Source organism: Solanum verrucosum, unplaced genomic scaffold (assembly GCF_900185275.1).
Source record: "Solanum verrucosum unplaced genomic scaffold, falcon-dt-bn FXZP01000180.1, whole genome shotgun sequence".
In the NCBI taxonomy this organism is placed as follows: domain Eukaryota; kingdom Viridiplantae; phylum Streptophyta; class Magnoliopsida; order Solanales; family Solanaceae; genus Solanum; species Solanum verrucosum.
In genome coordinates, this window is record NW_026020402.1 from 1,274,659 (window position 1) to 1,300,903 (window position 26,245).

The window sequence follows — 26,245 nt, forward strand, 5'->3', positions numbered from 1 at the left end:
ATGGAGGGGTGGCCGTTGAGTATTTGATTCGTGATTATTAAATTTTGCATTCGGTAATTGGTAGTTAAAAATATATATCAAAATGTCAAAAAAAATTTGGTTCGATAATTTCGTAATCGGTAAATTAAATTTTGATTTGATATGGTATTCGGTAATACTGTATTGAAGTTGTAGCCAATTGTATTACAAAGTTTATACTATTTCTCCAATTATTTTTATTTTTCTATGTGGAAGCACGATATAATAGAAGAACAATAAGTAAGAAGACATCAAGAAAAACTAATTGATACAACTAAAAGACATGTATTTGAGTTGTTTATGTTTATTCTTTAACTTTTTCTTTGGACTTGTACTAATGAGTAATGGACATATTGATATATGACCTTCATTAAGTAAATAATTCGATATTCGGGAAAATACCAAATATCAAATGATACTAATGTCTCATATTAAACCCAAATTCGAATACCATAATTCTAAAATTTCAATTCTGAATACCCTACTGAATACTCAATTACCATATATCAAATAACAAAAAAATTCGATTCGATTTTCGATATTTCATGTCCAGCTGTAGACGGAGGAACCAACCAGTTTACTATAAGATTTATAATCTGACTAATTGTTAAGTGTAAAAATTATAGTGCAAATTAATTATTAATTGTTAAGTGTAAAAAATATTATTTACTATAAGGTTAGTTGGGGGGGGGGGCGGGGGAGGGGGGGGGGGATAATGTAGTGCAAAAGACAAAAAGATTCTGTAACGAAAGGCATTGTTGTATGGGGTTTTTTTCGATTTTAGTTTAGGGGATCGGAGCCCTCTAAAATTGCTAAAAATATCCATGTTTTGAAAAGGATAAGACTAAGGGTGTGTTCAATAAGATTGAAAATATATATTCCTCAAAATAATTCAATTTTTTTTTTTTGTTTTTGTGTTTGATAGGTAAGTAGGAGTAATATATAAACTAAACAATTACGACAAGAGATAGAGTGGAGTTAGGAGTGAGGGGAGGTGTAATGAAGACTATTATTGATAAGGTGAAGATGATATGTATTAAAGGAGAACTGGGGATACAATTATTATGGAATGTCATTCATGAAACTTGTTTTTTTTTTTTATAATGAAAATTATTTTTTATATTTTTTAAAGAATTTATCGTTTTTTAAAAATATTTTTTAAAAACCAATCAAATAAGAGAAGATTAAAAGTTATTTTTAAAAAAATACTGAACACACGCCAAAATTGAATTGACAAGTCTTTTTATCCCATCCCTTTATCCAAACACACCAATTCATTCATGTCATGTGTGCATACTTTTGTCTGCTGTATGGTCAATTAGGAAAGGTGGATTCATGATTTTAAGTGAGTGGATATAAATGGATTTGCTTAAATAAGTGTGTCAAGATCTATTTGAAATTTGGATGATGGTGATATTATTATATGTATATATTTTGAATTCATATATATATATATATATATATATATATATATATATATATATAAAAATTAATTAAGTTGAAACTAATATATTCAATTAAACGTGCAATAACTTGTCTTATATTCGTAAGGGATCGTTTGGTGTGAATGATAGGTATAAATAGTCCTGGAATAATTATTTTGTGGCACTTAATTTAGTGTTTGGTTGGAAAGTTTGGGATAAATTATCTTGAGATTAATAATTAGTACCGGGATAAGTTATCCCTTCTCATGGGTGGTATAGTAATCCCGGAATAACTTATTTCGAGATAAAATGACTAAATGACAAAAATGTCCCTTTAAACACTTTTTATACATTACTTTTCACATCCATGAAGGGTATTTTAGTAAATTTATATGTTGTTCTTAACATTTATTATTTTAAATACAACAAATCAAACACTCAATAAAAACAATCTTAATATAACTTATCCCATCATAACTTCAAGTCAAACCAAACGATTAAATGATAATAGGGCGGGTTAGGATGGAGCAAGTTTTGACATGCTAAAATTTTCATTTGATTTGTCTTGTTCTACCTCGTTTAGCATCTTTCAAAAAATATATCTTGTGTTGCCTCGTCTTGTTCCGTTTTATTTATGTTATATTTCATTTCACCCTTTTTATTATAAAATTAGAAAAGTATTGTGGTGGGCCATAATGACACGTGGCATACGAATGACACGACTCCACCACAATTGTATATACGTTGTTATAGTGTAAATCACGCCTAAATTCGACACAATTGTATATACTTTGTTATAGTGTAAAGAGAGAAGTCCGGAAAACACGCCTAAATTCGACGTAAATTATTAGTTTCATCAATAAATTATTGATTATCTTAAAAATATCTTTTTTTTACTTGACTAATTAAACTTAAGTACACCCCAATCTTGCAATATGAGTGAAAGACACCCCTAAATTCTCTCTAAGTTTAGAGGTGCTTTCAATACTTGTCACAATAATTTATTAAGAATCTCATGCTCCTACAAATATTTCAGACCACTTGTTATGTCATGTTATATATTGAGGCCCAGAGGTATATCTAGGTTTAGTTAGTCAACTAGAGGGATGTTTTTATAATTGTCAATAATCAGGGGCGGCTCGACAGTGCTAAAAAAAGACATGTGCCTTAGGCCCCTAAATTTAAGGGGCCTCAATTTTAATAATAATAGGTTATTATTAAAAGAAATTTGACATATTTGGATTACTATATCTTATGAAAAATAAATTAAAATAAGAATGGTTATATTATCAATTAAAAACTAGAAGAAATCAATTATATAAAAGTTATTAACAATATAAGTTTAAGGCTCCGTTTGATTTTTGTTTTAGGCCACTAATATGTTTGAGCCGTCCCTGTCAATAATTTAAGAACGAAACTAATAATTTACGTTAAATTTAATGATGTTTTCAATACTTCCAATTATGAATGTAAAATAGATTAAATGGGTCATAATGACACGTGGAAGACGAAGGACATGACCCCACCACAATTGTATATATTTTGGCATATTGTAAATGTAAAAGGGAATAAATGGGCCATAGTGACACGTTGCAGATGAATAGCGTTCCAATCGCTCAAGTTTATCTTTAATCCCCAGACATGACAAGGGATCCATACAATATATAGCTTAAACTTGTATGTCTTGGTTGGCTGGTCTAACTTGTTATTTTCAATAGTATCGTGGATTCTGAATTTCAATTTTATAAATTTAAAATTTTTAGAATAGCAATCTTAAAGTATTGATAAGTGAATTATAATAGAATTGAACTCATACATTAATGTCTATCTCCACCTTACATGTAGAGTTTAACCTCAATATATCGATAGTGTTTAAAAAAATTCTTATACGATGAGACTACCTAAAAAGAATAATCACTGATAATAGCAAATTAATAGTTAGAAGTTAGAACCAATTATTACTTAAAAGATAAACCAAGCAGACAACCTGTTATAATGCAGAAAGAATTTACACTCTCTCATGCATTATTCCTTCTTATTGTGATATGCTGATTAGACTTACATGGTCTACCAAGTGGTGCATAATACTAACTAATCGCTCCGTGATTATCATTTGACTTGACACAAAATTTAAGAAAGAAAAGAAGATTTCTCAAATATGTTATCTAAAATACTCATTAATCATTTATATAACTATAAATCATTTCATTAAAAGAATGATATTTTTTTTTAGACAGACTAAAAAGAAAAGTGTACCGTGAAACTACCTATGGTTGGAACATTTTAGTCAAGATGGAGAAAGTATGATAATCCCACAAAAGTTGATAAATAAGAATATGTGATTTGAGGTCCCTCTTTTTAAGTTGAAAAGAACATAAGCTGACAGAATGCAGAGAAGTGAGTGAAAAGAAAGATGCCAAATAGGAATGTGTCAAATGAAAGTGGGCCAATATGATTTCTCAATGGACTATAAATGTAGTCGATCGAGTTGGGTTAATTTATACAGATTTGGTCCAGAACAATGGGACCGAAAGAGACGACTATAATCTCATTTTAATGCCAAATATCTAATTTTATTTGTAATGACAAATTTGAATTACTATGTCCTTAAGCTGTCTCTCCCCTATTATTTTGGTCCCCATTCATTATTAACCATCTAGTTAGTGAATTGTATATATCATTCTTATGTCTCATTCTAAATGAAATAACATTTTGACATCTCTATCGTATTCACTGCACTAAGTGGTCTTTCCCTTTCTTATTATTGGATGACTACTATGGGGAAAAAATGATGCTTATTTACCGAAATTATTACGTAGCAGTTACATTTTATTACAGTGGTAATGTTTATCTAGAAATTTTATGATTGTTACAGTAAAGTGTTATTATATATGTATAACGACATATAACGTTTAAATCTCATTTAGCTATTATATAGAAGTATATAATTTCTTTTAATAATTTTATGTACCAAGAAAAGAAATGTATTTATTAACCAACTTAATATATTTTAAAAAAAATGTATGAGGGAAAAAAAAGCAAACACTACTCATGAAACTACGACCACAATTGATAGAGATCATTTAAATACAATTTTTGTTTTTTTGAATATTCATACTCACATAATTATTTTTTTATAAATAATTTGCAAAATATTATTACACAACATTTGAGTATGGTTACTATAAAATGGTAATATTACAAAGAATACCAATATAATGAATGACATTGTTATTATAGGTAATATATTAACATGAAAAAATCAGGTAAAAGTTGACACCCTTAGCTTTTTTGTGTTTCTACTCGCAAAAAAATCATGTCCGCCACCAGAGCAGCCAAACAGTTACTTATACGCTCGCTGCTGAAATCTACTGCTACTCTCACGAAAGTTGTGAAACAATTAATCTTAATAACAGGATAGCAGGGCACAAGGAGTTCTACAAAATTATTCAATCTATAATAATTTTTTGTGTTAAATGTATTAAAATTTTAAAACTATGATAATTTATATCTACTATATTGAAGTTTTAGTCGATTTTTATGTATAAATTTTAATCATATTGTACATTGAAAATACTGAATTCATATGAATCTGATAATATAATGTTACATCCACCCGTGATACATTTCTACTTACCATTACACATGGAGTAATATAGTGCGAAACTTTGGCGCCTTAATTTTCGCTATGGATTTTGCAACAAAGTAGGGGGTGACGAAATTTATTAATATTCTGCGATGGAATTTGTGACGGAAAAGCGTTGCTAGATTAATAAATATATTTTTATGGAATTTAAATTATATAGTGACGGAAAAATCCGTCGCTAAAATCCAATCTAAATAAATATATTTATTTAGTAGCAACGAATGTCATAATCCGTCACTAAGTTTGTTGCAAATATTTTTAACTAAGTTGGACCTTTCTTAAATTCGTCGGGCACAAAACAAAAAAAGGAACAAAACATTTTCCCTAAAAAAATAGGGTTTTCTTCCTCAGATGAACTCCTGTCTCAGCTTCCATCTCAGCTCCCATCTCCTTCATCCTTAGTCTGGAAATGTTCCCACGCTTCTGCTGCCTCAGGTGGAAGGTAATTTCTCTTTGGTCATCTATGTTCATCTCCTCTATGCAAGGCATGGTTGTGCCGTGATTCTCTTGCCGGGATTTATGGTTTCCAGGATGCAAAACCCTTGAGAAACCCTTGAAATGGATGGAAGTGGTATTTGCAAAAGAAAATGAAATATTTTTCATTTTAATTGAAATTCTTACCATTGGAGATGGAGTTTTGTTTGGTGATGCTTTTTACAAAATTTATTTATGTTCATCTCCTCTATACAGATAAATGTTTCATTTTTTGGGTGCTTTGTTAGATTTGGATTATTATGGTGCTTAATTTTGTATGGTATGGGTGTTATTTGTATAAAGTTTTGATTTTTAGGGATATTGCTTTATTACCCAGGGAATTGCGGATTTTGTGTTTCTTAGATGAGAACTTGATGTATCTTTGTTGATGGTGAAGTCTTGGCGGTATCTGAATCATCTGAGCAAACTGTATATGTTCTGTGCTGAGTTGTGGTTTGATATGTTCTTATTTTGGCTCTTTTGGTTCATGAATCAATCAACAATGCCTCAATCCCAATTTCGAAACTCGTTGGTGTCAACTATGTGAATCGTTGGTAGTTGTTACAGGATTTGTCGTAGTTTAACTATAGTAACACTATTTCCAACCCGATCATCAACCCACTGCAATCATCTGCAAAATTGTTGTTCTTCTATTCATCATCTTAATTAAACAATGCAGAAGGAATATGGAGACAGTAATATGTGCATCTAGCTTTTTGGAATGTTGCTTTGGTGGTTGTTAGAAGTGACCGACTTTTATGCATATACTTTACCCTCCTCAAACCCACCTGCTTGATTTCTATGTTGTTGTTCTATCATTTACTGAATTTTACTTTAATTAACTTGCGATTGACATGTGGTTGATTTATTTCATGTTTTAGCCCTTCTCTTGCTTTCTCTCTTCGGATTGAGCTGTTCCATTCCATAGTGTAGTGAATCTGTCAGGATGTTCGGTACTTGGCAGAAAACAATTGAGATTTCACTTATAATAGGTGCATTGACCATCTACTGTAGTTAAATGTACAATAATTGAAGCTTCTCTAAGTTAACTTTGTGGTAGTTGTTTTATTACTATAATTCATTTTCCTTTTATCATGTGCATGATTGCCATCGTTCTCTGAAAAGATGGCCTTATGTTTCTGCGAAGCATTCGAGTGTCATTTATTGTGTGACAACTTGCCTCTCATGTTTCTCCCTTGCCATGTGCAGTTGGTTGCTAATTTTAGTGTTGTAGTTGTTGTGCTTTAGTTTCCTACTTGTTTGAAGGTGAATAGCATCTCCCTCATGTAGTTCCCTTGCCTCTCCGCAAACACATATACATATGATGTGTTTGAATATACATGACTCCTTTCACCTAACCATGGTTATGTAATATGTATTTTTTACTTGATTAAATCACTTGATCATGGTAAATTGTATTGATTTGATGTGAAAGATGGTAGGAGTTCCTTTTAGCTTTTGAAAATGTTACCATGATTTTCTGAACCTGTTTGATTTGTTTGTGTGTTAAAATACGTTTTATGCTTTAAAAATCACCTCGAAATGATTTGATTCAATAAAATTAAGAAGGATTTTTGGTCTTATCTAACACGCTTGAGTTGGTTAGTGTTGTATGGTTCATTTGTAGAACTAATTTAGTTTCAGTATTTTGGTGTTGAATATATTGATTTAGGTGATTTGAGGTTTAAAATTGCGGTTCCGATTGAATTTTTCCTCTGCCTCAACTTTCCGTCTCTGAAGAAAGACATTGACATCCGGTGTATGTGAAACTCGAAGAAAGACATTGACATCCAGTAAGTGTTCTATTTTCCCTTTTTCTTCTTCTTTTTTTCGTTGTCATCCTTCTTACTGTTCCCATTTTTAGATCTCATGAAAAGAATTTCTGTTGAAGTTAGAAAAGCAAAATATTGCCTCAACCATCTCATATAAGAAATTAATTTCATTTTGAAAGAACAAGTTTTTAAATGTTATTTCTTATGAGAAATATCTATAGTTTTATACTACTAGTTGTGTACTATCATTTAGCAATTAAATTTTCTGTTGAGCGATACTACTAGTTAGAGTCATTGTTGGGGAAAATAGATGCCGCTGCGAAGACTTGGTGGAACTCTCTCATTAGGAATGGATATTTTTGATGTTTTTGGTGAGGCTTAAATTTCTTGTAAACTTATCTGTTGGTTCAGTAATGGTGACACACTAGATTAATGGATGTTGTTGGAGGTTTTGTTTGGAAGTGCATTAAGGCAATGATTTAAAAGATAGCTTCATGATTTAATAATGTAGTTTTTCAGTTATTGTAAAACAATATTATAACTTATACACTTTAAAAAAGGTGGTTCAAAGGAGGTCTATCATTCTTTCTTCTGTTAATTCATTCTATCTGGATAATTGAGGTATTAAAAGGAGGCGAGGCTCTCTGAATCGATGTGGTCTGAATAGAACAGAGGAAGCATGAAACTGTTTAGACCATACCAACTTATAATTAAGGTTTACTTCTTGTCCTTACATTTATACTAAGCCTTTTTTAGTTGGGTTTGATACTTGTACATCAGATTATGGATGAGTGTAAGATAAGAGAACTTTTGGTTTAGGGAGCCCATAATTTGTCGTAAAAAGAAAATTTTCCAAAATTTGAATGAAATGGATCTAACTGGAGTGGACTGACCGACTGGTTCTGAAGGTCTCATGATTCACCACTCACTTCATAAGTGTTTATGCAACTCAAGACAACAACTCATTCATTTTAAGTGTTTAGTTGTTACTTGTTCTACTATTGTTTCATGTTCTTGATAATAACCAAGACAATCTGATGTTATTGTTTCATGTTCTTGTTAATAACCAAGACAATCTGATGTTAAAATATTACAGGCACTACTGTTCTAACCTAATCTGAGGATCTGGTTGATATTCACTGGAAGTAAGCCTTACTCTTTATTTTTACCCCTGATTTAGCTCTATTTGAAGGACTTGTTGATCTTTCTATGTGTTTGGTGTTTTTTCATTTGTATGCTTGTACTACTAGTTCCTTATTTATAAAAGAAAGTATAGTTTATACTCTAAAGTAAGCTGGCTGGACTTAGAATGCTTTAGCATCTTGATTAACATAAGAATGCTTCCGTAACTTGATTGGAAATAGAATGCTTTATTATTCTGTAAGTTGACTGGAATTAGAATTCATCAGTAAGGAAAAGTTTATTTTTAATCTAAGTTTTTAAAAGCTTGTAAGTTTTTTTTCAACTTTCCTAGTAAGAAATTTCAGTAACTATTTTTGTTAGTTCGATATGTATATTTTTACTAAATATAATGAATATGAATTAGTGTACCTTTTGTTCAATCAACTTGTACATTTTTACTAATAGTTCTATTTGTTTAAGCATTAATAAGAACATGAATAATCTAGAGTGTGGTTGGATGTATGAGAGGTTGGATGGTCGAGGGGCTATAAACTCTAGTTTCATAATCGGTATGGATAAATTTATCCAATTTGCATGTTCACAACAGAATCGCTTGAGTGGTGAGAAAGTTAGATGTCCATGTAAAAAATGTCACAACTTTAGATTCATGGGTGTTGAAATTGTTAAACATCACCTTTATAAGACTGGATTTGTTGATAACTATTTTGTTTGGAAGCATCAAGGGAAAAAAAATGTGATCAATGAGATATCTTCAGGTCCAGATTTGCATGGTAGTGCTCAACCTGAATTAACATATGATAATTCATACCGACAAATGGTTTTAGATGCTTCGTGTCCCAACTTTCCCCAAGGTTCAAGTTGGCAATCTTCTAGCAATATTGAACCTCAATCAACTCATCCTTGTGAACCTTTGATGAAGGAAGATCATAATCCCGACTCTAAAAAATTATATGATTTGCTACAAGCAACTGATCAAAAATTGTATCCCGGTTCTTTTCTCTCTCAACTAGCACTTGTCTCTCGGATGTTAAATATTAAAATGGAGAACAATATGTCATAGAGAGGTTATAATCAAATGATGCAATTGTTAAAAGAGGCTTTATCCGAAGATAATATGGTTCTTGATAGTTATTATCAGACCAAGAAGCTAGTGCGTAGCTTGGGTTTACCAGTTGAAAATATTGATTGTTGTGAATCAGAATGTATTCTATATTGGGGTGATGATGAGCACCTTACATTTTGTACATTCTATGGCCATGAGAGATACAAGCGTCGTGTCGGCTCTCGCAAAAGGAAATTGGTCCCTTATAAGACAATACATTATTTTTATTTGATTCCTAGATTGTAAAGATTATATGCATCCCCTGTTACTGCTGCTGACATGAGATGACATCATGAGCATACAAAAGAGGATGGTGTAATGCGTCATCCATCAGACTCCGAGACTTGAAAGCACTTCAATAAAACTCATCGTTTTGTTGTTGCGGAACCAAAAAATGTAAGATTGGGGTTATGTACTGATGGTTTCCAATTATTTAGTCATTCTGGGAGTAAATACTCTTCATGGCCAATGATTGTCACTCCTTACAATTTACCTCCAAGGATGTGTTTGAAAGAGGCTTATATGTTCTTAACAGTTACTGTTCCAAGGCCAACCAATTCCAAACATAAAATTGATGTTTATCTGCAGCCGATGATAAAAAAATTGACTTTGTTATGGGAGACAGGTCTGGAAGCATTTGACATTTCAAAAAAGCAAAAAACTTTCAACTAAGGGAAGCTTTAATGTGGACAATCAATGACTTTTCAGCATATTCTATGTTATCGGGATGACGTACTGCGGGTAATTTAGCATGTCCCTATTGTATGGAGGAAATACAATCCTTTAGATTGAAACATGGTAGAAAAATATCATGGTTTGATTGTCACAGGATGTTTCTCGACCAAAATCACCCATTTAGGAGAGATCGTAAAATCTTTCTTAAAGGCAAGACTGTCCAAAGATCAACACCACTCTATAGAACAAGAGCGGAATTGTTTACCCAAATTTGTGACTTGGGCATAAGGAAAGTAACAAAGTTAGATGCAAACAAAGTTTATCGAAGATTATGTATGTCTTGATGATGGAAAAAGAAAAACAACTTTTGGGATTTGCCTTATTAGAGTTCTAACATGATTCGACATAATCTTGATGTCATGCATATTGAGAAAAATGCCTTTGATAATTTGTTTAACACAATTCTTAATTTTGATGACAAAACCAAAGAAAATCCACAATCACGTCAAGATATGGTAGTGTCGCACCCCATTTTTCTCAAAAATGAGTTTTGGGTGCACGTTCTAACAACTCTTTTGGATTTCGAGGTTGGATTGAAGTGTCGTCACCTAACGAATTAAGGTGTGTTAGGGCACCTATCTAACCTAACTAAATCTAACTAAAGGTTAACGAACCAGAGATCGGGTAAGGGTTCAAGTTACCTCGAGGGAAAGGTATTAAGCATCCCTCGAGGTCCACGAATGTGGGTCCCGGCCGTATTTCATGCAATTTTTGTGGGGGTTACAAATAACAATTAATGTCACTTCATTTATTGGTTATTTAATTTAAACATGCTTGCTAGGTGATAACTAATATTAAACAATTAAGATCATTTCAATTATTTATTTAATTAATTAAACATGCAAAACTAAGTGATATTATAAACAATAAATAAACATTTAAACAATTAATAAAGAGATGAACAAGGAGACAGAAATTGCACAATTAGATAGGCGAAACAAATTTTTATTTTATTTTATTTAAACTACCCCAGGTAATTACAATTATAAAACAAATAAAGGGAAAAGGAAAGGGAGACCATGTGTTTTATTTGAAAAAAATATTTTTGACTGGTTTTAGAGTCGCCACTTAATTTTTAAAGAAAGAGTCAAGAAAAACTATCATTTTCAAAAGACTAAAACAGAAAATCTAATGAAGGTATTTAAAGGGGGTTCGAGGTTCTTATTAACATTCTAGGAAGGTTTTAAAAACACCTAGAATATCCACTAATGTGGTTATCCGACAATTAAATTATTTGGCTAAAATAAATTAACTTAACTTGAATTGCAAAATTGAATTACTTTAGTTAGAACTATTTTAAAGGGGGAAAAGGGAAGTATTGACCTATGATCTAAGTGAGATACTTCTCGAAATTTATTCTTTTAAGTCTTTTGAAAGATGATCGATTTAGCTAAATTGTTAAAACGAAATGAGCGTCTTTCGGGGATTTGAACTTTTCGACCCTAAGATTAACGACAAATACTAACAAGCAAAACAAACACAGTAAAGTAAAGAGGGAAAGAGGGTTGGACCCAAATCTGGTTTCTGTCCACCTGAACCAGTATTTGGGCCTATTTTCGTTTTGGGCCTTCGACCCATTTGTACATGTCTTATTCTAGGATAATAGAAGTATTTTCTATCTTTTGGACCTTAGGCCCAATTCTTTCACCATGTCCTAAACTAATATAACAATAACAATTAAAATGACAAGGGCTTATGCCCAAAATAACAAAATACAACTATTATGAATTAAGAGTGGGCCTTTGGTCTAATCTTTTCAAATTTCTCAATCGGTTGCTCCTTTCAACTTGGGGACTTGTTCATCGACTTTTAATAGGCTGGCCGACTCAATGAAGAAAAAGATTTGAGCCTTTGTGGCTCTCTCAAAATGCAATGGAAGGAGATAGGAGTTCATGAAAACAATTGCTTCCTCTGCCTTATTGTACTATTTTTTTGTACGTATTTTAGCTATTTCACTCAAGTTATTCTCTTTGCCTTAGTTTAAAATCTCCATCCTTTTCCACAGCCAATCCAAAGCAACATATATAGAGGGGGAAAGTAGGGTTCGGAAAATGGGGGGAAAGAGATGAAATTCGGATAAGACAAGGGCCATTTTGAAATTCAAGCCCCTAATTCCTTTCACCAAATCGGTCAAACATCCTTTCTCTGAGAATTTGCCCCATTTCGAAAGTGGAAGGGGAGATGAACGAGTGGGATCAACTCCCTTGTCTTTGCTGCTCGGCGTGGCATCATCCACAACCCCAAGAACGATTTTCGCGGCTGCAAGGACGAAGTTGTTGATACTTTATTTGCTGGAATAGTACGAGTGTACTAGTAAGGCAAAATGAAGAAGAAAGGATGAGAAAATTGCACATAGATGCCGTGTGATTTCCATGTATTTTGTCGGTGGTTGTTGTGTATTGTTGTTGTCTCCGAGAGTGGAATCATACGCGTTGCTCTGTTAACGTTTGAGAATGTTGGTGTCGTTCACGCGTTTGGTTTCTCATAATTTCTAGATTCGCGTGGAAAGGAAGAAGAGCCAGGGTCGGGTATTGTTGTGTTATGCATTGAAATTAAAGGGGAAAATGGGTTGGGTCGGGTCAAGAGGTTAATGGGCTGTGTTTTGCAGCTAAGGGCTGCTGGTTGATGTTTGGATTGCTGGGAATTGTTATTGGAATGTTTTAGGCTGCTTTTAATTGAGTTGAAGACAAACTATGAGAAGGCTAGGATTGCAATTAAAATTGACATGTCAATTATAGCCAAATCAAATTTAGTTGGTGAATTTGGTCTATAATTGCACAAGATGAATTTTTCATAAATTAATTAAGGAGCTTCTTCATTTGAACGAAATATAATAATTGACTCAATTATAAACTAATTAATTCAAAAAATGTAAACTATCATATAACTAAACTAATTGCTAAGATATTTAAACATGACAAAATCCTTTTGAGGTGACTTTCGAATATTTCTGAAAAAGTTATAATTATATATAGGAATTATATAAGATAACATATTTATCATTTAACATTTATAAAACGACTAAAATTACTTGAAAAATATTTTGAAATTTATAAAGCTAATTACTTCAAATCGTTTGAAGTAAAAGAAACTCGAAAATTAATTTATATGTGGAGGTCCAAAATTGGGTGTCAACAAATGTCCCTCATTTGACTTGGATTGATGGAAGAAATTCGAGTCAAATGAAATTGACAGACCCAATTCTGACCGACCACATCTTCATCTTCAGAGAAGAGCTTTTGGTGTGGACTTGAAGAATTATAACTGAATTTCGAAAATGGATTTCCTACGTATCTCAGGTTATATGAGAATTCAGGCCACTTGTAGTTTGCTACGCTTGATTTTCACACACGATTTTGAAAGAATTCAAAAGCGATCCCAATATCAAATTATGAAGGTATCAGGATGCTCGGGAATACGATTTACGAGAGAATGTCGGAATACAACCGAGTTTTCAACATTGATTTCGCCTACATATCCCTTAACTCAGGAAATCAGGCTAGTTATAATTTGACTCAATCGCTTGAAAAAGAAATCTATTATGCAAGATAACATTTGATTCTGGAAGAGTGACAAAGTAAGTTGAATATGAAAAGAATGCTTGCAAACTCTTAGTTATGAATGTGACGCGCTTCACACCCATAAGTAATAACTTACACAAACACAATTTCCAAATCTCTTGGTGGATTGTCACTCAGATTGGAAGTTGCTTCCGATAGAGACCAAAATTTTCCGGATGTGAAAAATGAAACTGATAAACCCAAAGAAAAATCCACATGCCTTCTGATAGTGGCGTGGTTTGATTGTGGTGGAAGTTGCTCCTCTGCTCGCGTCCTAAGAGTTTCACACTCCTTTTTGGACTATGTCCCAGTTTGCTGCTAAGAAAAAGTTCCACGTTGTGCTGCATCCTTTTGATGTTGTCCGTACCTGTGGTGTTTTTTTTTTTTTTTGGAGAATTCATCATTTCGGATGCTCTTGACAAATACTGAGATAAAACTTATTAGCATAAAAATGCAATTCAAATAGGAGATAGTGTCTTTTACCGTGTTGACACTTAATTGTTTTCCTTGAACATTTGACGTCAATCCCATCGGGTTTAACGTAAAACAAATAAAGCTTGTGTCTTATATTTGCAATATAATCTTCGATGTACTCTTCTTTTGATGTTACAGTAATAAAATAGGCTGATGTAATATATTGATAGTTCTCTTGATGTCGTCTTTGCAAAGGAAAATGATGTAGTTGATGTTGATTTTCTTGCGATGGGTAAGTCTTTCTCTTACGATGCATGACTATTTTTCTTGCAATGCATGACTCCTTTCCCGGGATGCATAAATCTCTTTCCAGCAATGCATGAATTTTTTCCCCGCGATGCGTGAATCTTCTCTTGCTATGCATGACTTTTTCTCTTGCAATGCATGTCTCCTTTCCCGGGATGTATAAATCTCTTTCCAGCGATGCATGAATCTTCTCTTGCTATGCATGAATCTCTTTCCCTGATGCATGAATCCTTCTCTTGCAATGCATGAATCTTTCCTCGCGATGCATGAATTCCTTCTCCCGCGATGCCTGAATCTTTTTCCCGCGATACATGAATTTCTTTCTCGTGATGCATGACTTTTTCCTCTTGCATGACTTCTCTGTGATGCATGAATCTTTTCTCGCGATGCATGAATTGCTTCTCCGACGATGTATGAATCTCTTTCTCGCGATGCATGACTTTTTTCTCTTGCTATGCATGAATCTTTTTACCATGATGCATGAATCTCTTTCTCGCGATGCATGAGTTTCTTCTCCCGCGATGTATGAATCTCTATCTCGCGATGCATGAATCTCTTTCTCGCGATGCATGTCTTTTTTCTCTTGCTATGCATGACTTCTCCGCGATGCATGACTTATTTCTCTTGCTATGCATGAATCTTTTCTCGTGATGCATGATTCTTTTTATGATGCCTCTTTGATACCGAACGAAGATGATGCTTCACCCAGCAACATAGGTGATCTTCAGGGTAGTTCTTTGGGTGGCGGTATCGTCTGTATAGACAATACAATAAAAATGACCCTCGGAGTAGTGATATCATCTCATTTGACAATGCAATATAAATGACTCTCCGGGTAGTGAAATCGTCTCATTCGATAATATGATATAAATAACCTTCATGGTAGGAATATTATCATATATGATAATATAACGCAAATAAACGTCTTTCAGGTACCTCTAGTTGCTGGAAAATAATAATATTGCTTTCTTCGTGTTTTTCATTTGTCCCATCTCTGAACATAGTCGCACGTTCATTATGTACTTCGTCTTGTTGGGAATTGAATGAAAAAATGTTATTCATATTTCAAAATCTTTGATATAAGCAGCATAAAATCTTTCCTGCATCCACAGAAAAATTATCAATTTTGGGGAGCTCTTCACCCTTTTGACTTCTCCATATTCATAGAATGGAAGAATATGCCGATCTTGAATTAGCTATGAAGTATGTATGTATATTATGGTATGATTGCTATATGATTGAAAGATAGTTCTCATGATTGTGGTGTAATGTAAAGTGAAAGGTTTACTCACTTGCTAAGTGTCTCTAAAGTGAAAGAATGGTTACTCACTTATGAACACATATGAGCTATTATGGTAAGATGTTTTCATAAGAGTCTAGTAAAGACTAATGTGAACTTATGTGATGATTAAAAATGATTACAAAAGGGAATAAGATGCTTAGCACCGAAAGGGCATGTAAATGAGATGGGGGTCTCACGTTTAGTAAGTCCGGCTCCCCACATGGGTTTCTTCATGTTTAGCAAGTCTGGATTACCCACGGTATGTGTCGTCTCATGAGATGGAAATCCCCACGTTTAGTAAGTTAGGATTTCTAGGAGCAATCTCCTTGACCCTTAACTATGTGCCCACATAGGACTTTAGCTTAGTGGATCCACCTAGATAGCTATGTACGAATGGTTACACCTTAGGCAAGTGTTAACCCTCTCTTTTCGGTGTGGGAGTAGAACACCGGATTCCATGTAGCTCTCGTGGTCTATGTCGGTTATGGCAATATCTCCCTAATGTAAAACTAAATGAAGGTATGAAAGGTGTGAACTCTTACTAGGGCTTTCTTAAGGGTTTCTTCATTATGTAAGGGAGGGTATGGAACTTCTCTTGCACATTACACTTGTGCGATCCTAAGAGATGGTTATAGTAGTGTTCACTTATGATTTTGATGATTATGACTTATGTATGTTGAAGCTTTGTTATGTATGATTATTATGAATATGGTAAGTTATGATGAAGTATGATCTTATGTATGTATACATGAAGTAGGTTGCTTAATGTGATACTCGGCTTGAATAGGGTTATGGGATTCTATTCCTTGCATTGCACTAGTATTACTTGGGTTGTCTACGTGTTGGGATGATATTATGTTGGTTTGCACTATGATGCTTACTTTGTGTCCATATTGGATTTACTTGGTAAAATGCGCGTTTTGACTAAAATGACCCTTTATGCATGTTTCAATGGTTTTTACGCATAGTAGCCATACTTGGTACGTGTGTTGTACTAACCCATTTTGTATCCTCTTCCCCCAAACATTTAGGTTTGGGCTGTTGAGGATTCAAGCTTACTTCTTAAGACACTTGGAGTTGCTTCCCCAAGTTGGTGAGTCCTCAAGTCCGAGGACAAGACCCTATGTTCTAGCTTATATGTTTAGTTCTTTGCTTATGTTGAAAGACAATGTTGCACTTTCCTATTTCTAGACTTCTTATTGATGTAAGGGCTAAGTCCGATTTTCGATGCCTCTATGTCTAGATGGTACATTGTGACGAAGTTAGATTATATTTTCGTATATGAAGTGAAGTTGAACTTCCAAAGTAAAAGTTTTAAATTTTTCGTCTTTTGTATTCTATGATACATGCTATGATGAATGCTAAGGGCTTGTATAAGACCTCTTCAAGGTCGAATACGCCGGTAAAGACTAGGGGGTGCTCCCGGGTCGATACAAGATATGACCGAGCCGTTGTGGCGCCTACGTATCCCGTTGAGGCAGGAATCAGGTCAAACGTAGTTCCCCTTCAAGGATTAACAAAAATAAGAAAAATTACAAAGAAACCCGACCGAGGCCGACATAGGCCGCCTACGTATCTCATTCTTGAGAATTCAGGTCGAACGTAGTTCAAATATAAAGAAATATTAAAAAGGGATAAAATTCTAAACATAGACGATTACAAGCAAATAAAATGATTACAAGGAAATAACAGAAATACAAACTGAAGCTTCAGACATAGTATCTCTTGACAGCATCTGAGTTGATCGGTTTTGCCCATTCGATGCCATCCATCTCCGACAAGACCAAGACACCTCCAGATAATACCTTGCGAACCATGTAGGGTCCTTGCCAATTTGGTGTAAATTTCCCTTTGTACTCATCCTGATGAGGGAAAATGCGTTTAAGGACCAATTGAACGATTTCAAATATCCTGGCTCTTACTTTCTTGTGGAAAGCACGAATCATTCTCTATCGATACAGTTGACCATGACAGACAACAACCATTCTCTTCTCATCAATCAATGTTAACTGATCAATACGCTTGCGAACCCATTCAACATCACTCAATTCAGCTTCTTGGATGATTCTCTATGAAGGTATTTCAACTTCTGCAGGTATAACTGCTTCTGTTCCGTATACTAACAAATATGGAGTAGCTCCAACTGATGTTCTGACAATTGTTCTGTAACCCAATAAAGTATACGACAACATCTCATGCCAACCTCTGCGATTATCAATCATTTTCCTCAAGATCTTCTTTATGTTCTTGTTGGCGGCTTCTACAGCTCCATTCATTTGGGGACGATAAGCGGTTGAGTTTCGATGAGTAATCTTGAATTGTTCACATATCTTTCTCATCAAATGACTGTTGAGGTTCGGTCCATTGTCAGTAATGATGGATTCTGGTACTCCAAACCTACATATCAAATTGTTTCGAACAAAATCAGCTACAACCTTCTTGGTCACCAGTTTATACGAAGTTGCTTCCACCCACTGGGTAAAGTAGTCAATGGCAACCGAAATGAATTTGTGTCCGTTAGAGGCGGCTGACTCTATTGGACCAATGACATCCATGCCCCAAATAACAAATGGCCAAGGTGAACTCATGACATTGAGTTCGTGAGGCGGCACTTGACATTTGTGACATTTCTGCACAAACTTGCAACAGTCATGTTCATTAGCATCAGCGCATCTGAAAAGACCTAAATCTGGGGTCCTTCTGTAAAAGATTTCCCCACTTGTAAAGAAATTTAGGGCCATGCGGCGTATCGACTTCTTTTGGTTGAACGTTGCATTCTCAAGATAAGTCCCGTCCTCTAAATACTTCTTGATGTCAAAATACCAAGGCAGACCATTTGGTTCCACTTCAACATGCGAACAATGGACAAGCTGCTCTTTTACCTCTATATCCATCGGATCAATATAACTTGTATCTGGATGCTTAATCATTGACGCGATGGTGGCAAGAGCATCGGCCAACTCATTCTGTGTCCTGGGAGTGTGCCTGAACTCAATCTTGCGAAATCTCTTGCACAACTTCCGTATATGTTGCACATACGATATAATCTTTGGATTCTTCACAGCCCATTCAACTTGAACTTGATGGATAAGCAAATCTGAGTCTCCAATAACCAGCAACTCGTGAACATTCATATCAACTGCCATCTTCAGACCGAGGATGCAAGCTTCGTACTCAGCCATGTTGTTCGTGCATTCAAATCAGAGTTTAGCTGCAATAGGATAGTGTTGACCGGTTTCTGACACTAAGACCGCTCTGATTCCTTTCCCTTGATGAATCACCGCTCCATCGAAGAACACTCTCCAACTAGGGTACGCTTCAAAAATATCCTCACCCACAAATTTTATTTATTCATCGGGAAAATAAGTCTTGAGTGGTTCATACTCTTCATCAACTGGATTCTCTGCAAGATGATCAACCAAGGCTTGTGCCTTTATCGCCTTCTGAGTCACATACACAATGTCAAACTCACTCAAAAACATTTTTTATTTAGCCAATTTCCCGGTCGATATTGCTTTCTGGAAAATATACTTCAAAGGGTCCATCTTGGAAATAAGGTATGTTGTATACGAAGACAAATAATATCTCAAGTTTTGAGCGATCCAAGTCAAAGCACAACATGTTCTCTCCAAAAGAGTGTAACGAGCCTCATATGGAGTGAACTTTTTGCTCAAGTAATAAATGGCTCACTTTTTTTTCACAGTTTCGTCATGTTAACCAAGCACGTATCCCAATGCATTATTTGAGACAGACAAATATAGCAATAACGGACTCCCTTCTCGCGGAGGGACCAATACCGACGGATTGGACAAATAGTTCTTGATGGCATCAAAAGCAGTTTGACATTCTCCGGTCCACTTGGTCGAGACATCTTTTTTCAATAACTTAAAGATGGGCTCACACAACACGGTGGATTGAGCTACGAACTGGCTGATATAGCTCAACCTTCCCAAAAAACTCATCACCTCTTTCTTGGTCTTCGGAGGAGGTAATTCCTCGATCGCCTTGATCTTGGAAGGGTCAAGCTCAATGCCCCTCCTGCTGACTATATGTCCGAACAACTTGCCAGCTGGCATGCCAAAAGCACACTTGGCGGGATTTAACTTCAAATTGTATCGGCGTAAGCGATCGAAGAATTTTCTCAAGTGAGTCAAGTGGTCCGAACTCTCGCGGGATTTGATTATGACATCATCTACATACACCTCGATCTCCTTGTGAATCATATCGTAAAAGATGGTCGTCATAGCCCTCATGTAAGTAGCACCGGTTTTTTTAGACCAAAAGACATCACCTGATAATGATATACGCCCAAGGGCGTGATGAAAACTGTCTTTTCTGCATCTTTTTCATCCACCAGGATCTGGTGATATCTCGCATAACAATCCACGAATGACTGCATCTCATGCTTAGCACAATTATCAATAAGAATGTGAATGTTTGGCAATGGAATATTATCTTTCGGTCTAGCTTTCTTGAGATCTCTGTAGTCGACACAAATTCTGATCTTTCCGTCTTTCGTGGCAACCGAAACAACATTGGCTAACCAAGTCGGATATTGCGTCACTTCCACTACTTGAGACTCGATCTATTTTATAATCTCTTCTTTGATCTTCAAACTCAACTCAGGCTTGAACTTCCGAGTCTTTTGTTTTACTGGACTGAAATCTGGATTGATCGGCAACTTGAGGGACACCATATTCGTGCTTATCCCTGGCATGTCTTTATAAGACCAGGAAAATACAATAATGTAGTCCCTAAGCAAATGAATCAGGTCTCTTTTTTGGGCTTCAGTCAGATGGACACTGATTCTGACTTCTTTGATACATTCCTCATCTCCGAGATTCATAGTTTTAGTTTCTTCAAGATTTGGCTTGTGTTGATTCTAGAATTGTCGAAACATCTCAGCAACATGTTCGGGTACCTCATTTTCTTCTTCATATTCCTCACACTCATCATCACTTGCCTCATTTCGTTCACTCGGTTCATGACATGACATTGACAGGTTTTAAATTTATATTACTGAAATCATAAATAAACAAAGTTAGGATAGTAAAGTATAAACAGATAAGTAAACAAACAAATTTCAATAAAAGAGGTTTTTCATTTACATTGAAAGACAAGCACACAGTTTGGCCATGGCCGACGGTCATTTTGCCTTTTTAAACTTCACAAGGTTATTTAAAAGCTTCAAACAAATAACAGTTGCATAAAGGGTGGGTCTCGGGCCTCTTTCGGATTACCACCGATTTTAAAACAAACAAAGATGTATGTCTTTTCTACCCAGATGAGCGGGAAATCAGCAGTGGTGTGGAGGTCCAGTTCTGCATTCGCTCTTCAGGCTCTGCATCACGGATGCCTGATGTCCCAGCCTCTTCCTCGATGACCGCATTAATCTCCTCAAATAGGCCCCAGATTCCTTCCTCAACACCACCATTGTTGACATTTTCTCGTACCGGAAATGACTGGTACAGATGAGGAATTGGCCTGGCTAGTGCTTGATCAACATTCTTGTTCTTCATCTCTGCTTCGTCAGCATCTGTGGGGACATACCCCAAACCAAACTTTGCTCCTTTGGTGGGGATCTGAAAAGGCTCGACAATTCCTTGAAAGTGCTTTCCCAACCCGAAACCTGGTTCGAAACCATTCTGGAGCATGACGGTAGCAATCATCTTGTACACGACAGACATAGGGGGCTGTGAAGCCAAGTCATCACCGATGGCATTTACCAGCTCCACCGTGTAGAAATCACAGCCTCGAGAGACATCTTCAACGATCGGTGCATACCCATTGGAATGACTCCCTTAACCATAAGTGACCAATTTCTGGTCCTTCCAAACAAACTTCATTAGTTGGTGAAGGGTAGACGGCACAACCCCAGCCATATGAATGAACAGTCTTCCCAGAAGCAGGTTGTAACTGGTGTTGATATCCAATACCTGGAACATGACGTTAAATCCCGTGGGACCCACCTGAATATCCAAGTTCACTGCACCTAATGTGTCTATTTGTACTCCATCAAAAGCCCTCACATTGACTTGGTTCTGGTGAAGCTTTCCTAAATCAATCTTTAGCTGCCTTAGAGTCGAAAGTGGGCAAATATTGAGATCGGATCCTTCATCGACCAAGACACGATTTATTATCTTGTCCCGACACATAGTGGTGACGTGTAGATCTTTGTTGTGCATCCTGCCTTCAAAGGGCAGCTCTTCGTCACAAATACTAATTCGGTGTCCTCGGATAACCTGGTTTATCATGACTGCTAGATTGTCACTGTTGGTTCCCACGGGCTCATAAGTATCATCCAGAGCCTTTATCAACGCTTGCCTATGCAGTTGTATACTCATCAACAAAGCCCATACATAAATCTGAGCTGGTGTCAACTCCAAATGCTTCACAATTGAATAATCTTTCGGCTGCATTTTCCACCAGAACTCTTCGGCTTCAGCTTCACTAATCGGTCTTTTAGTCTGATCCTTTTTCTACCCCTCTTGGGCCAATTCTTCCGGTGTGTTGCACCTACCAAATCTGGTCATGCCTTGACTAACAGCCGTTTCAATCACAAATTTTGGTCGGATAAGAGTTTCTCTCAGGACCAAGGCAACAACCTTCTCAGGCGTCAGAATCACAAACTATTTCTTCTCTCTGATGCTCAACGAAGCTACCGCCATTTCCAGTTCATCAGGAGAAATAACAACTATTGTGTTTGTCATGCATCAATCATCATCTGTCTCTATCATATTGATAGTGGCACCTCCATGATTTGGCAAAGGATTACTATTGACATTGGGCGCGACTGTCTGAAGAGAGACCACATTCTAGTCAATCAGGTCTTGGATCTTATGCTACAAGTTGATACAGTCCTCGGTATCATGTCCAACACTGTTGGAGTGATACATGCACCTCTGATCAGGTCTGTAAAACGTTGAGCTAGTGTCAACCGGCTTGGGACCCACTGGATGAATATATCCTGCCGCGGTTAATCGCTCAAACAGCTTTGTTCGGCTTTCAATAAGCGGAGTGAAAATTTTGGCGGACTTCTTCTCAAATCTAGGACGGGAGGGATCGTAATTGCCTTGTTGAGGATGAGGCATTTGACGATAATTTGGAGTATTCGGAAGGGGTGCTTGGTAGTTCGAGGGGGTATTTTGGTAAACTGGATCTGGGGTTTGGTACACGGAAGGAGGCGTTTGGTAATTCGTCTGAACGTGGGCACAATTAGGGGAGGCATTTCGGTACTGATGAGGTGGAGTTTCGTAAACTGGAGGGGGAGTTTGGTAGATAGTAAAGGGAATTTGGTAGCTAGGAGGAAGAGTATTTTGATAACTGGGAGGAAGGGTATTTTGATAATTGGGGGGAGGGGTATTTTGGTATTCAGTCTGTGCATAACAAGCCGAGTATGAACTCTGTGAAGGTCGAGAACGACCTTGTACGATGAAGATTTACTTGGGGTCTACTTCCCCTCATAAGAGATAGAGGACACATCCTCTCTTTTCTTGTGCAACAAGCCCGAAGATCCGAGCAAGGCAGCAACACGAGCAATCTTCCCGGTTCTCAATCGATCTTCAATAGTCTCACCTACTTTGACTATCTCAGCAAATTTTGCTCCAACGAGTAACATTACTTTGTAATAATATTCGGGTTCTTGAACCCGCACAAACACTTCGGAAATTTCCTTTTCTGACATAGAAGGTCTAACTCTAGCTGCCTCCTTTCGCCATCTATATGCGAATTCTCTATAACTTTCGGTCGGCTGCTGCTTCAGCTTCTCCAAGGAGTAACGATCAGGAACGATCTCCACATGGTAGGCGAATCGTTCGATGAAGTCCTTAGCCAAAGCGTTCCAGCTAGACCACTGTCTCGTTTTCATGAGACGTAAACCATTCTAGAGCCTCTCCGCTCAGACTTTGACTAAAAAGCTGCATTAACAAAGCTTCGTCTCTCCCAAATCCTACGACTTGGTCATAGTAGGCCCTCAGGTGTACTAAGGGGTTCCCCGATCCTCCGAATATATCGAATTTTGGCACCTTGAACTCTTCCGGGAGGTCCAAATTCGGGTGAATGCACAGGTCTTCGTAACTCAACCCGGCGACCTCAGGAATGTAGTTCAACTCCTTCATGGCTTTTCTAATTTCCTCCTTCATATCTATCTTGGCGGTCTCTTTCTTTGATCTCTACTCTCTCTCCCTCTCATCATACTGGTCGAGCTCCGAACCATAGGCATCATGCTCGTTGGGGACGAATATTTGGAAAATGGCTTTTTGCGATAGTGGTGGAGCAATAGAGGGACTCTGACCATTTAAAGGGGCGTGATAGTTTTGGGGAAAAGTCTGGGGGTTGGTGTACTGGTTTTGGTGAAGGAGGGAAGTGCGTGGGTTATTAGTGTTTTAGCTGTAGAGGGGAAGGCTAGTTTGGTGGTTTGCATTAGGGGGGAGTGGTGCTTGGAGGTTGGTATTTTGAGGAGGGGGTGGTGTTTGATAAGAGGCTGAGGCGTAGAGAGGGTTTTGAGTGGTAAGGTCAATGATGGAGGGATTACGAGCAGGAGTTGAAGGCAGGTTTTGAGCTTGTTCCACGTTAGGAGGGGGAATTTGAGCTGGAGGTCTTCCGTCTGGTTGAGCGTTGACAGCAAAAATCAGAGGAGGCAAATCTTGTTTTCTTTGCATCTCGACCCTCATCTCAGCAATTTGTTACATCAACTGTAGGATCAGTTCATTATTATGAGCAAGGGCAGGCCGAGCCACCACGACATCAGTAAGACTGGTTTCTTTGTTGTTATCACCCATTGTTGTTTTTCCCTTTTGTGAACTTTGATTGGGGAAGGAATCTGTAGGACCTTTAGATCTAGTGAAATAAGGATGATTGGCCAGTGTATCAACACAGATCAGTTCTAACTATCTATAGAGAAAAACAACTCAAATGCAAATATGTCAGTATTAGTTCTGTATGAATAATGCAAGATATCACATAGAAGACATATAAACACATAAGAGTTGCCTCGTTTGAGAACATGTTAACCCACGAAAAATAGGGACTGACTTTTGAACAAGCAGGAATTTACTCATTTTTTTGTGTTGAGGCTGGTGACTCAGAAACGTTAAATTGCATTGAGCTAAGGTCTTCTTGTTGAATCTTCTTGCATCTATTGATCTGAATTCAACACTTCCTTGTAGAATGAGAGAGGGAAAAGAAAATTTGAAAAATATAAGGGTCGGGCCTTGAAAGGCTGCCTATGTATCTCCCAAAGAGAATTCAGGCCCTACGTAATTCGAATACAAAGGAAATTTTCATTTTCATTCATTCATTTCTAGTGATTACAAGGAAAGTGAAAAACTGATAATAAAGCTCTTAAAAGATAGATGGTGCCTTCACCGAAGTTCCTTCCTCTGACTGCCGTATTAGCCACGGGGGACAAACTTAACTTGAATTTTTCCCATGTTGATGAGGGATTCCACATCATAGCAAAACTTGCGGCACATCCCAATGTTATGATCGATGGCATCATAATAAGGGCAGGGCTTCCTGATCTTAATTCCAACGGGATCGATTGCTTCGTCATCCTTTCTGATAGAGGCCAAGACCCCTTTTTGAACCAACTGATTATAGATATCCGACAATGTTTTCTTGAAAGGCGTGAAGTAGTGACAATAGAACAAGGTGTTCTTAGTGATCGGCAAACTTGGCTTCGGTTGGTCACAGGTAAGAACGGTGTTCTCACCCCACATATGCGGGATCTCCCCAATGTTGATCAAGTTGCGGATTGCTGCCTTAAGCTCCACACATTCCTCTATAGTGTCCTCTTTGGTTTGGGTGGTAGGCACATGTCTTTTGAGAGCTTTCATGCCCAAACCCATAAGTGGTTCCTTCAAGAGGCTTCAACCTAACTGATGCCTTAAGGTGCTCGTAAATGAGAGCACATGACATGAATCTTGCCCCCACGCTATGTATCCGCTCATAAGCTGGGAGAATGATCTTTTTGTCTCCTCCTTTCAGACGTCCCAGGAAGGGAGGCATATAAATGATTTTCTCATCGGCATCTTCTTCAGTATCTCCAGGGTGAGGTCTTCGGGACCACTATTTGCTTCTTAATTAAAGAAAAAACATTTTCCACGTATCTTCTGAAGTCTCATAGTTATGTTATTCTTGAAGATGTCATGTTCCTTCCGCACAACAACTGTCTTTTTACTTATAATATCGCATTTTGTCATCTTTGGTGCCAATTCTGCGTCTAGTACCGCATTTACTGCTCGTGCGACCGCGGTGGCAAACTCCACTTCTATTCTCCTTTCTCTGGTTTCTTGGATCTCTCGCCTGAGCCGCTGCAATTCCATCCTCAAATCCTCCTCGGTTAGATCTATGTCAATACCCTTGCCTT

At 36.6% G+C, this 26,245-nt stretch overlaps 1 protein-coding gene across 2 annotated transcripts in view; it reads right to left on the bottom strand.

The window, feature by feature from the left end:
* LOC125840252 (malate dehydrogenase, glyoxysomal-like) overlaps nucleotides 1–25,195 on the bottom strand; it is a 320,744-nt gene extending 295,549 nt beyond the window's left edge. Inside the window, exon 1 of one of the 2 annotated variants that reach the window (XR_007443723.1) lies at nucleotides 25,184–25,195. The gene's annotated coding sequence lies outside the window, so the exon portion shown is untranslated. Of the gene's footprint in view, nucleotides 1–17,550; nucleotides 17,563–25,183 lie in introns of those variants that run through there. The other variant, XM_049519225.1, reaches the window with a different exon arrangement.
* Between the last annotated feature and the right edge of the window lie 1,050 nt (nucleotides 25,196–26,245).